We start from the raw sequence: 11,818 nt of genomic DNA on the forward strand, positions 1-11,818 counted from the left end.
GGAAATGATTAGGGTTTGTGTGTAACTCAACCGATGGCAATTAAAAGTAATTGAATTAAATGTCACTTTTGTCTCACACAGAAAAACAGCTCTCCATCTGTGTGCGCAACGCTGTGTGATCACCCTGACCTCACCGGACGCACCCCTAACCCCCTCAGTTTGGTAACAGATCATAAAATCCAACAACAATTTCTATTGTCAAAAGTGGGGTTTCTTGAATAACATTTAATGAAGCTCTTTTAAACTGAGCTAGTCTGTTACCTGTTTCTATCAGCTAGCCTAATCATGTACACATGTAACCATATTTATACAACACTGCTGAACGCAAACTGTCTAGCACAAAAAGTTCTCTTGTTTTAATATGTACACATGCAAATTACTAAAATGTTGTAAATATGGCATGTGAACTGGTATTTCATAACTTCAAGAAAATGACTAACAGCAATGAGGATCAAATCTCAAGGCCCCTTTGGAATAATGGCTTCCATCTTGCTGATTGTCACTGACAATTTAATACAAACTCCTAATTTTATCTCCTGTTTTTTTTTAATTTGGCTTAATGGAGCAGAACACTTCGTCTTTTTCCATCCCTTTCACTCCAGCCAACATTCTTCTTAGTCCTTTTTTCTGTACCCCCTCTTTTTTGGAGGGGGTGGGGGTTCACCCCCCTCTCTTGTTTTCTTCTCTTCTGAATCTACTCCACATGTCCACAGGTATGGCTGCTGAGCTTGGGATGGGGGGTGGCGTTGGGTGGAAAGTTTGTGGGGAGCGCTAGCTTGCGTGTGGAGTCCGGCCCGAGCGTGGCAGGAGGTGCCATATATCTGCCAGAGCTGCGGTGGCGAGGTCAGCTGAGGGGGGGGATGGAGACGGCGTCGGCCCCTGGACACGGACAGGGGTGGGGGAGGGTTGGAGATTTGGCGGAGCGATCACTGAATCGTCAACTCTACCCATCATTCCTTCCCTCAGCCGCCCCCCTCCTACCTTCCTAACAGCCTACCATTGCTTTCATTAATGCCAGATTTCCCCCATAAATTAAATTATCCTCTCCTATTCTCTCTGAGTTCTCCCCCACTCACTCTCTCTCTCTTCCTCCCCCTCTTTCTCAACTACGCCTTTCTCAGCAGTCAGTCATGCTGCCCTATTCTCCTTAAATAGGAAACACATTTTATGGAAGAGGCCTTGGACATTGTATCGGTCCCATTTAATGTGTTTGTTTGTTCATTTTAGAGTTCTGCTGCACGCTGCTTTTGCCTGGTGTGCCCCCAGGCTCCGCCTATATATCATCAACATGCTGTGTAATCACCATCACTTACCTTTCATCCATTCTGTTATGAGTATGAATCAGGCATGTGGACTCGAGTCACATGACTTGGACTCGAGTCATGATTTTAATGACTTCAGACTTGACTTGATAAAATTCGGCATGACTTGCGACTCGGCTTGGACTTGAATACTATTCACTCGAGACTTGACTCGGACTTTGCCTCTTTGACTTGTGACGACTTGAGATGTCTCGAGTCAAAAACTAAATTTCCTGATCGTGGACCAGTCACCCCAGAGATGCTTTCCCTCCGCGACTAAAAAAACAAAACAAAAAATAACGGAGACAAGCGGCCAGTCCAGAGCACAGTTCAGTGCTGCCGCTACCCCCACATGCGTTACGCACTGTGTGTAGGGCACCAAGAGACAGAGAAACGACCAACATTTAGCCAATAACTAGTAGCTTTACTGCAAACTGATTTGCACTCTTGTTAGAGAACGTTTACAGTGTCAAAATGCACCAACAGATTTACATAAAGATGATACTTTTCGAGTCCTCTCCATTAAGATCCAACTTGAACTTATGCTAGCCTACTGCATTTAATTGAGAACCCCATCTAAGCACGCACGAGAGGGAGAGAAAATGAGTGGCAGGTTCCAGCTGGCTTGTCATTGTTGATGATGATTGATATTTTCTTTTAAATATAATAAACGTATAAAAGGAAATCATGAAGGCAACAAATACGAGATTAGGGGAAATTGCGGATTTATCCGGTTCTCACTACTGTTATAAACTATGAGATCCAGGCAAGGGGGCAGGCGAATTCCCGGAAGTAGAAGCATCGATGTAGCGGTGGTTATCAACTCTCTGCTAAGCCCATAGAACGCCCATTCATTTAGGATTTTTTTGAACTCCCATAACTTCATATAACATATATCATGTGCCGATATTTTTGCTTCTGTGTTATCTACATAAACAATAAAAGGCAAAACAAGACTCGACTACCTCGTACGTAACGTTAGGTTCCCGTAAGAAGAATGTTTAGCATGTCCGGTTGAAGGGAAGCTAACGCACTGAAGGGAGATAACCGTATTGTTTGGATAAGAAGCGTAGCTAGTCCAGCCAGCACGGAAACTCGTGAACAAAGCTATGTAGCCTAGCCTATGTTAAGGTAAAGCATAGAGGCAAGTAAACCTAATGAAAAACAGTAGTTTTACCGTTAGGTAGTCTAACGATAATCATTTCAGAGGTTTTCGATGGATTGACCGTAGGTCAGAAAAGTGGGAAGAAGATTAGCCTCAAGGCTATAACTTTTTTGTTTTGTTTTACCATGACTGTTTTTGAAGATGATTATGTGTGGTAGTTTCAACATTAACACGACTTGATATCACTTGTGAGGATGATATTAATAATAATACATAAATAAATGTTTAACTTAGATGACTTTGAAGGCGAAGGAAGTGTGAGAAGAATTTCTGTGTATCTATCATATGAGTTACAAGATTCAGTTCAATGGCTAACGTCACAAAGTTAAGTGCGAGTCTGCGCAGTACTGAGGGGACCAACTGAAAAATGACTCAGTACCCTCCCATTGAGAACGACGGAGTCTGTTCGTCCATTTCTTTTACTGTCTATGGATCCAGGTCACTATGACATAGGCTGCACTCACTGTGATTTGGAAAGTGGACAAGAATATGAAGAGTTGTCTTTGCCTTTGTGTAATGGAAATGGTGAGTCTTGAAGTAGGCCTATTCAATAATTTGTTTACATGAAGCACATTGATATGCCGATTGAAACGCATTCCACTCAGCTAGCTAGGTGGCTACTGGCTACCAGGCTAATAATTCACATTTAATTGCAAACAGAAAATGTCAAGCAAGCATCATGTCATACATGCATCTATTTCCAAAGGAATGAAAGCTGTTTGTGCCAACTTAATATCATGCTTATCATTGTTAATATTGTGCTATACATGTGGCACAAACAATGTTTGAGTTTGTGGACTAGCCATAGGAATGGAGCTGGTAAAAAAAAGATCATTATGAGAATGTGTGGACAGTGGCACACAATGGGCTTAAAGTGACAGTGCACCATTTACAAATGAGATAAACAGCATCAAATGTGTAGTATTTCTTAAGAAATTAATACTTTAAAACAAAATTACTGTGTCATTATTATCTTTTAAATAATATAAAAGTGTTGACCTTGGCTTCCCTTATGAGTCGCCACTGGCAGACAGCCTAATAAATTGTTTGCAGACAAATCTGTGGCCTAGCGCAGTGAAATGCCATCAGTCAAATTATTACTCATACTTACAGTGGGCTCTGCAATTTGGAAAAACAATATATATATTTGTCATGTAGCTATCCGTTTTGTACAGATTACTCAGGTATGCACATGTGTATATTGGACTTGGACTTGGACTCGACTTGCCCTTCTCTGTATTTACTTGGGACTTGACTTGGACTTGAGTGCTAAGACTTGGGACACAAACAGTGACTTGGTCCCACCTCTGGTATGAATGTATGGATGCCAAGCGCTGGGGGGGGGGGGGGGGGGGGGGGGCCTATCAGTAGTGAGGGGTCCTTCAATTGGGGTCAACAGCACAGCAGACCCTCTCCAACACAATAAGGGACCACACAATACTGTGGTCAGGGCTAAAGGTTTGGTCCCACACCCAGCTGCAGGACCCTCGAGTGATCATTCAATGTGAGGTTAAAGTGAAGTTTCCAGGGTAACGCCCTATGCCTTGGCCAGCCTGTGAAAATGGAGCCAGTAGGTTTGTTATCCTATCCGGTGTAGAGCCCTCTGTCCTACTTAGTGCAGATGTAGAGCAGGCCAAAAGAGCACCCGCCCAGGCTTCTGGGTAGACCCACTCAAAATGACAAGGATGCTGTTGTATGATTGCGCACGTAGATTATGTTGGCTCAACCAAAGCCAGAGATGTTCTCTTCCTTACTGACGCCCAAACATCCTTCCTGTCTGACTATATGAATTGACTAGAGCATTGATTTTATAATGAACAGGTTTAAGTAGATATTTTGGATTCATTTCAGGCTGGGAATTTATTGGGAATTGACAAGGAATTGGTTGAGAATGAACTGGTCTACCTGTAAGAAACTTGTGTTTGAAGACTCCGAAAAAAAGGCTTCCTGTGGTGATGGAAGTCTCCTGTGTGTCTTAAATCTGGAGAAAATTCCTAACCATCACAAGAGGACGTGGAAGGTACACCAGGAAGCAAAATGAAATATGCTGCAATTACAGTTTTATCATGCCCCAACCATCTCTTCTGCGGATACAATTGCCATGAAAATCCACTCTTGTAACCACGGTCTAGTTTAGGAGCATGATAAATCAGTTTACTGAAGAGAGGGAAAAAGGACTATAAATGGTGAAGGGGCAAAAAAACACAAGTAGAGAAAACAATAGTGAGTTTGTGTGGGTTTGCCTTGCCAACTGGTTCCTTTATAATGCAGACTGTAGCATAATACAAGTTTAGGCCTTTTCCTTAAAGCACCACATGTAAACTCCATTAGTCACACTGAATGTGTGTGTGTGTGTGTGTGTGTGTGTATGTGTGTATGAGACAGAGACAGAAAGACAGGCAGTGTGAGAGAAAGATTGTGTGTGTGTGTGTGTGTGTGTGTGTGTGCCTCACTGCTAGGTCGTAGAGGACATTCACATAACAGGTAACTGTGTGGAAATTAAAAATCAAAAATTGAAACAGTCCTTTGTTGAAAGGCGAGCAGCCCCTCTCCCAGGTTAATAACGCCTTATTTTAAAGTGGAAAGCTCTGGAGCCAACCCTACCGAATTTTAACACATTTTTCTTGGCAAGACCTTTCCACAGCCCCTGGCCTGGAAAAACATGTGCTACACTCCACACACACACACATACACACACAGGCACCACACTCCACACACACACACAGGCACCAATACAGCAAAAATATTTACTCAACAGCAATTTTCTGAGGAATTTGGGATGCTAATTAAAAGAATGTGTGGTGTGGAGCTACAATGGCCTCTTTTCAATCCGGCTTGGCAGCGAGCCACAGGCCAGGTCTCTTCAATCTGGTGCAAAGAAGACAAGGATCTTCTTCCTCGGGTAAGAAAGAAAGTAGAGGAGGAAGAGGAGGGCACGCTCCAGTTATGCACCATGCTTCCACACTTACCGCCAGGCCAACCCAAACACTGGTCATTCAGTCACAATGTTGGATTTTTCTTGAGTGAAATGTTTGGTATGTTCATTTCACATTGGTATTTTCATTTCACATCTATGCTCTAAGGTATTTTTTGAAGATTTTTGATGCTTTTGAGTTGTTCAATAAAAGGTTTGGTCTAACAATAACATAGGGCCTATTTATAGATGATAATTAGTGTAAACTGAGTGTTAAATGATGTTAATCGGAGTAGTTTTAGTAAGTAAGACCATCAGTGCATTACCTTACTATTATTACACGGCTCTTCAGAGTCTTTCTTATCCCATCGCTCAATTACCGGCAGACAATACATTATCCCTTACTTATACTGGTCGTAGCTTGTGCTGCATTGGGTCAACAATTTGTTTGGCCTTCTCCTACCAGGACGGTGGCGACCAGTAGAAGAATTAAGGTAATGCACTGACTGCACAAACAGTACTTTTTTATACCATTTCTGTACACTTACAACATAGAAAATACTTTTGTCTGCAGGGATCTTTTCCACAGTATCACAGAAGTGTAATGATATGTTGGGCCTTGGCAATGCCTTAAAGTAGCTATTTACTTTGACATAGGACTGCAACGCCCATTTTTTATGTTAGTGGTCTTACATATATTACATACATACTTACATACATACTTATACGTTCTTACATATAGCACCTTTAAGCATAGAGTCATATAGCACCTTTAAGCATAGAATCATATAGACCTTTAGGCATAGGGTCATATAGAGCTTTAGGCGGGGATCACACTGGCCAGTGGCACACGGCAGGTTTCCTATTGTATGGTTCGGCAGTGGATATACTATAAGGAAGATGTGCTGAGAGGATAGTGTCAAACAGAGCCAATCTAGTTTGAAAGTTGAAGATGTTTTTTTTTAAAGATATGTGCATGTGTACCGTAGAAAAGGTGCAGGAAATGGAAGATGTGTTGTGCAATAAAAGTACCTCTTGAACTCAAAATTACTCCAAAATCTAAAGATGACATTTAAATGTATCCTGAAAACGTTCTGAAATAAGGTCATCTGGTGTTACTCATGGAGTATGAGGTCTTTCTAAACCTGAAATGCAATCGCATGAACATCTCTGCCAGCTACCTTCTTCCACTGACACAGCTAATTTGACACAGCAAAGCATAACAGAAGCTGTCTTTTGCCCTAATATAACCATCACTGACCATGATGACGAAGGCTGACTACACACCCGCAAGCTGACGCCTGCATATCGTCGGTGGTGAGAGGCCATGTAAATATTTGCCTAATTTTGGTGAGTGCTGGCTCAGGAATGCGTTCCTCAGTTGCTAACAACACGGGGCAACAACGTTGAGCCGATCCATTCTTGGCTGCGCCGGGCGACCTGAGGTGTTGTGAAGTGGATGCTTCTGGCGGGAGCCCCCTCATAGTCCTGGACTGGTCTGCTCTGGTCTGCTCAGCCCCCCTTTCCTGCTGTCTTCACTGGGACATCGCAGACATACCTGAAGCATGAGCAAGCCCCCGGAGGACCCCCCGCCCCCCCTACATGCACACACACACACATATACACACACACGTATGCCCACACACACATACACACACATATGCCCACACACACGTAAGCCCACACCCACACACACACATGTATGCCCACACACACACACACACACGTATGCCCCCACACACACACACGCATGCCCACACACGCATACATATATGCACACTCATACACATACCTCCTCTCTCTCTCACATGCACACACACACACACACAATCACAGAAGCAGGGGAAAGATTTGTTCTGTTGCTGTGGATACCTCCTGGGCCAGGCATATGAAACCCTCATCTCTGGATTTATTTATAGTCAGAATGGGAGACATGGACCGATGACTAAGGGAAGAGAGGAGGGAGAGAGGACAGGGACGGAGAAGGAAAAAATGAGTAGATCTTCTACTGTGAAGAAAGTAGAGTCAATGTATTTAAGTATCTGTGTGTGCATACGTGCGTTTGTATATGTGTGTGTGTGTTCCTCTGAGATATGGTGAAATTGTATGTGTGAGAGAGAGAGAGAAGGAGAGGAGAAAACAGAAGGATGTTGATCCATGCAGTAGACTCTCTCCAAGGGACGCAGGGTCGTCGGCCTCTTTGGCTCGGAGATGCGTTTGCCTCTGGAGAACAGACATCCAGGACGTTCCTCCAACGTGACAAACCGCATTCCACATAACTGTCCTAAACGTTTACACTTAAACAACAGATTACTAACACAGCAGACAGTAGCACAGGGTCACCAGAGGGCACTAGGGTGCTATCCTCAGTGTCGAGAGAAGAAGATCAATGACAAATCAAACTAATTATAATACAATTTAAACAAGAAATAAATTTGGTGAGTAAAGTATGAGTAAAGCTACCTTATTTCTAATTGTCAGATACCGGCTTCACAAAAGTCATTCAACCCTTCCTAATCATGTGAGCTGAGGCTGAGTTTCAATTGGAGCATCAAACTTTCCCTTCAGGAGGCATCTCTGGTAATCCTGGTTGAGAAAGCTGAAGCAGCAGCAGTGGAAAACACACTTTACAGAGGTACAAGCAAGTTATAACATAAACTTCTCATGTTTTGACACAGTATGACCATGTCACTTTCGAATAGAGGACACCAATAAAGTTGTATGAGGCGATCGTCATTTCCGTGAAGTGCACAGAGTTAGTGTTTGATATGAGACAACACTATTCTGTTAAAACTGCGCACTCCGTCAGTAAGCACACAGTGCACATAGGGTGCTGCATGAAAGTGTACTTACGACAGTTCGCCAATTGAGACACAGTCATAGTGTAGCCTAGCTGAGTGCTAAAGTCATAGTGTAGCCTGATGCTAAAGTCATAGCGTAGAGCGCAATGAGACATGTGTAATGTTTTGCCGCTGTAATAAGTGATATTAAATTGAAATTGAAATTGAAAACATTTTAACTAGAGGTAAAACCACTTTTTTTCGCTAATATTTATTTTATGGTGAATCTAATGTTATGGATAGTGAAATCTTGTGGTTAAATTAAATCCATCTTTACCTATGTTGAATGCCTAACAAAGTGCTTAGCTACGTAGCCTACCTATCGTAAACGTGCTAATTACCAACCATTTCGTTCGAATATTCTTAAAACAACAATGTTTTTTAATACTTCAAAATAACATTTGCTAAATGAACCTTACCATTTTTCAGTAGCCATATTGTAGGTGTGTAGATTTGAACAAAATCTAGTTTGGTTCTTACCGGGGCTTTTACTGCCTGAAATATCCGATTTTGTTTACTACGCTCGGAGGTTAGTGCTGGTCTGGTGGGTGCTTATTCCCAACCTTTCTCAGGCACATGAACAGTTAGCCCGAAAATGTTTGTCGGCAAATCAAAATTCCACTGGAGCTCTAAGCGGATTTGTACACGCAGCCTTACAACACTGTTTACAGCTCTTCGAGTCACGGTAAAATGTAATTTTTGGTAGCCTACATAGCTAATTTAGATAAACTTATGGTGTGGGTGCTTGCGTTTCTTTAGGAATCCGCCGTCTTGGTTTGTATAGAAATTAATATTAAGTGACGCATACACGTAAGAGGTTGGACATACGTGATGGTTGGTAATATGTGACGTTCCTATACCAGGGGTGTCACTAGACCCTTTTTACTGGGGCACATGCCCCAGTATTTATAAGCTGTGCCCCAGTAATGTCTTAAGTCTAGTGACGCCTCTGCTACCTACCATATAGGGCTTCATGATGGCCTACCTCTGGAGTAGCAAAGTGTTACCATACACTTTAAAGGTTGTATCAGCGATAGCGGAGATACGTCTTTGGATTTACCGTATAAATAAGTTTAATAATACATTTATTAGATTTAAAAACAGTGGAGCTGTGTCAAGCAGGATTCACATTCTAGCCTACACGGCATGCGCTGCGCTCGTTGCTAGGTTGCTCATGGTTGAGGTAATGTCCCAAAGATTATTGTTGTGTTTGCCGCCGGGCTCAGCGCAAAATAGCTATGATTTACAGCGCATGGTTGAACTTCAACCGGGGCATGTGCAAGAGCGGCAAAATAGTTCTTGCGGGCGGATTTCATAGTACAGTGCAATGTGAACCCCGCTTCACTGTGTCCATCTATTGAGACTAGATTGCACAGACTAGATTGTAATGTATTGATGTGGGTTGAAGTTTAGACTGTACTCCATTCAGGAAGGTAGATTGTTGTGGCTTTTTACAGTAAGACAGTTTTGCAACCACAGCGGGAGTCTATTTATAGCTCTCCTTAGCGCCATCAGTCAGTGATGGCGGTCTGTTCCTTCTTCAGGAGATGCACCAGTGTTACACAGCACTTTAGGGCCTGTGTGAGATCTCTCTGCAGCTCCTCTACTTGTGTAATTGAAAGAAAAAGTGGAAGTCTGTGTGCACCTGTGTCCCTCCCAGTCCTGGAATACCCTGCTCAGTGGAAAGTGGAGTATCCACCCCATCACTTATGCCTGGGAGAGATAATTACAGCAAAGGGCCTCGTGGGACAAACAACGTTTTCTCCTTTTCTACACCACTTTAAACTATTATGGGGCCATCAGTTAGGGCCGGGGCTGAACCCCTGCGTAAGCTAGTGTTTTGGAAAGGGAGTGTGCGCGCGTGTGGGTATAAGAGTGGGTGTGATGACATGTGTGTACAGTATATGAACTTGTCAGTGTGCTTGTGTTGTGTGTGTGTGTTTGATATGATGATAAGGCCATGGCATCATACACACACACACACACACACACAGAGAGAGAGAGAGAGACGTGTGGTAGGGTGGGGAGCCAACAGCTGCTGATTAAAGAGAGAGTGGTGATCAGCTTGTGTGCTGCTGTTGGATGGCCTCCATTTAGCCAGGAGAGGAACAGAACTCTGCTCACTCGAGTGCAACCCTGCAGTCTTATTTCTGGGAAGTCTCTTTGGACACACTAACCTCCCAGTCAGAAGTTTGTGTAATCATGGGAAAAGCCACTTAAAGCGATGGTTCGGAGTAATTTCACCCTAGGGTCCTTTGCACCATGACCCCGAGCCAAACACCCTCCCAGAACCTGTTTTCCCTTGGTCAAACCCTGGTCGAGTAGCGCTGTCAGAAACGAATGAGTTTCTGCAGGCGTAAATCTCGTAAATTACCCCACTAATAATGCCCTGAATGGTATGAAACTTCAACAGTATGTTCTTTACTCATAAAACGAGGCATTGAAAAGTTTGTAAGTACACCAGGAGTTTATTATATATATATATATAAGTGTTATATACCAGGAGTTTATTATATATGTATATATATATATATATATATATATATATATATATATATATATATATATATAACACTTGCCTGATGGATGCTATTATCTGCTACTAAACCGCTGCGTCGACGTTACTTCTGTGATTTGGGAAAAGCCCGTAAAAGTCCTGGCAGGAAGCATGCATAAGGATGTAGATCTAGGAATGCACTAATATTTTGTTCGTAGTACCAGTTTGCAACAATTATTAGTTAACACTAAGTTGTAAACACTTCGAATAAAAATATATTAAAAACTGGATATACCAAAAAACGATCGCTTCCTGCCAGGACTTTTACGGGCTTTTCCCAAATCACGAAAGTAACGTCGATGCAGCGGTATAGTAGCAGATAGTAGCATCCATCAGGCGTTATTCCATCAAGTGTTATTTAAATAAACTGCTGGTATACATACAACTTTTCAATGCCTCATTTTATGAGTAAAGAACATACTGTTGAAGTTTCGTACCATTCAGGGCATTATTAGTGGGGTAATTTACGAGATAAAAGTTGGTTCCATTATGACTGCAGAAACTCATTAGTTTCTGACAGCGCTACTCGACCAGGGTTCGACCAAGGGAAAACAGGTTCTGGGAGGGTGTTTGGCTCGGGGTCATGGTGCAAAGGACCCTAGGGTGAAATTACTCCGAACCATCGCTTTAACAAATGTGTTGTTTAGCATTGAACCCAGGGAACATGTGGGTTGGCAATGTGTGAGATTCATTGGTAAAGTTTTGGAGGCCAACAGTCGAGTGTATACATTAATTGTCTACATGAAATATTCTTTCTGAAGTGTGTGTGTGTCAGTGTCAGACCCGGCAGCAGACACCAGTTCACAGACGGGCACTATATAAGGGGAGCACAAATGTATCCACTGTTCACTATTGTGGGAACTTAAATTGATCACCCCATTAATAGATGTCTACAATGTCTAGATATAGCTTACCTGCCAGTCGATAAGTCCTATATTTGTGTGTGTGTGTGTGCGTGTGTACATTTGTGTATGTGCATGTATGCTCATAAACCACCACCATTTCTAGAAAAAACACTTTTATTCGTCAAAAAAGCACAAA

This window comes from Alosa sapidissima, chromosome 9 (genome assembly GCF_018492685.1).
Source record: "Alosa sapidissima isolate fAloSap1 chromosome 9, fAloSap1.pri, whole genome shotgun sequence".
Taxonomy (NCBI): domain Eukaryota; kingdom Metazoa; phylum Chordata; class Actinopteri; order Clupeiformes; family Clupeidae; genus Alosa; species Alosa sapidissima.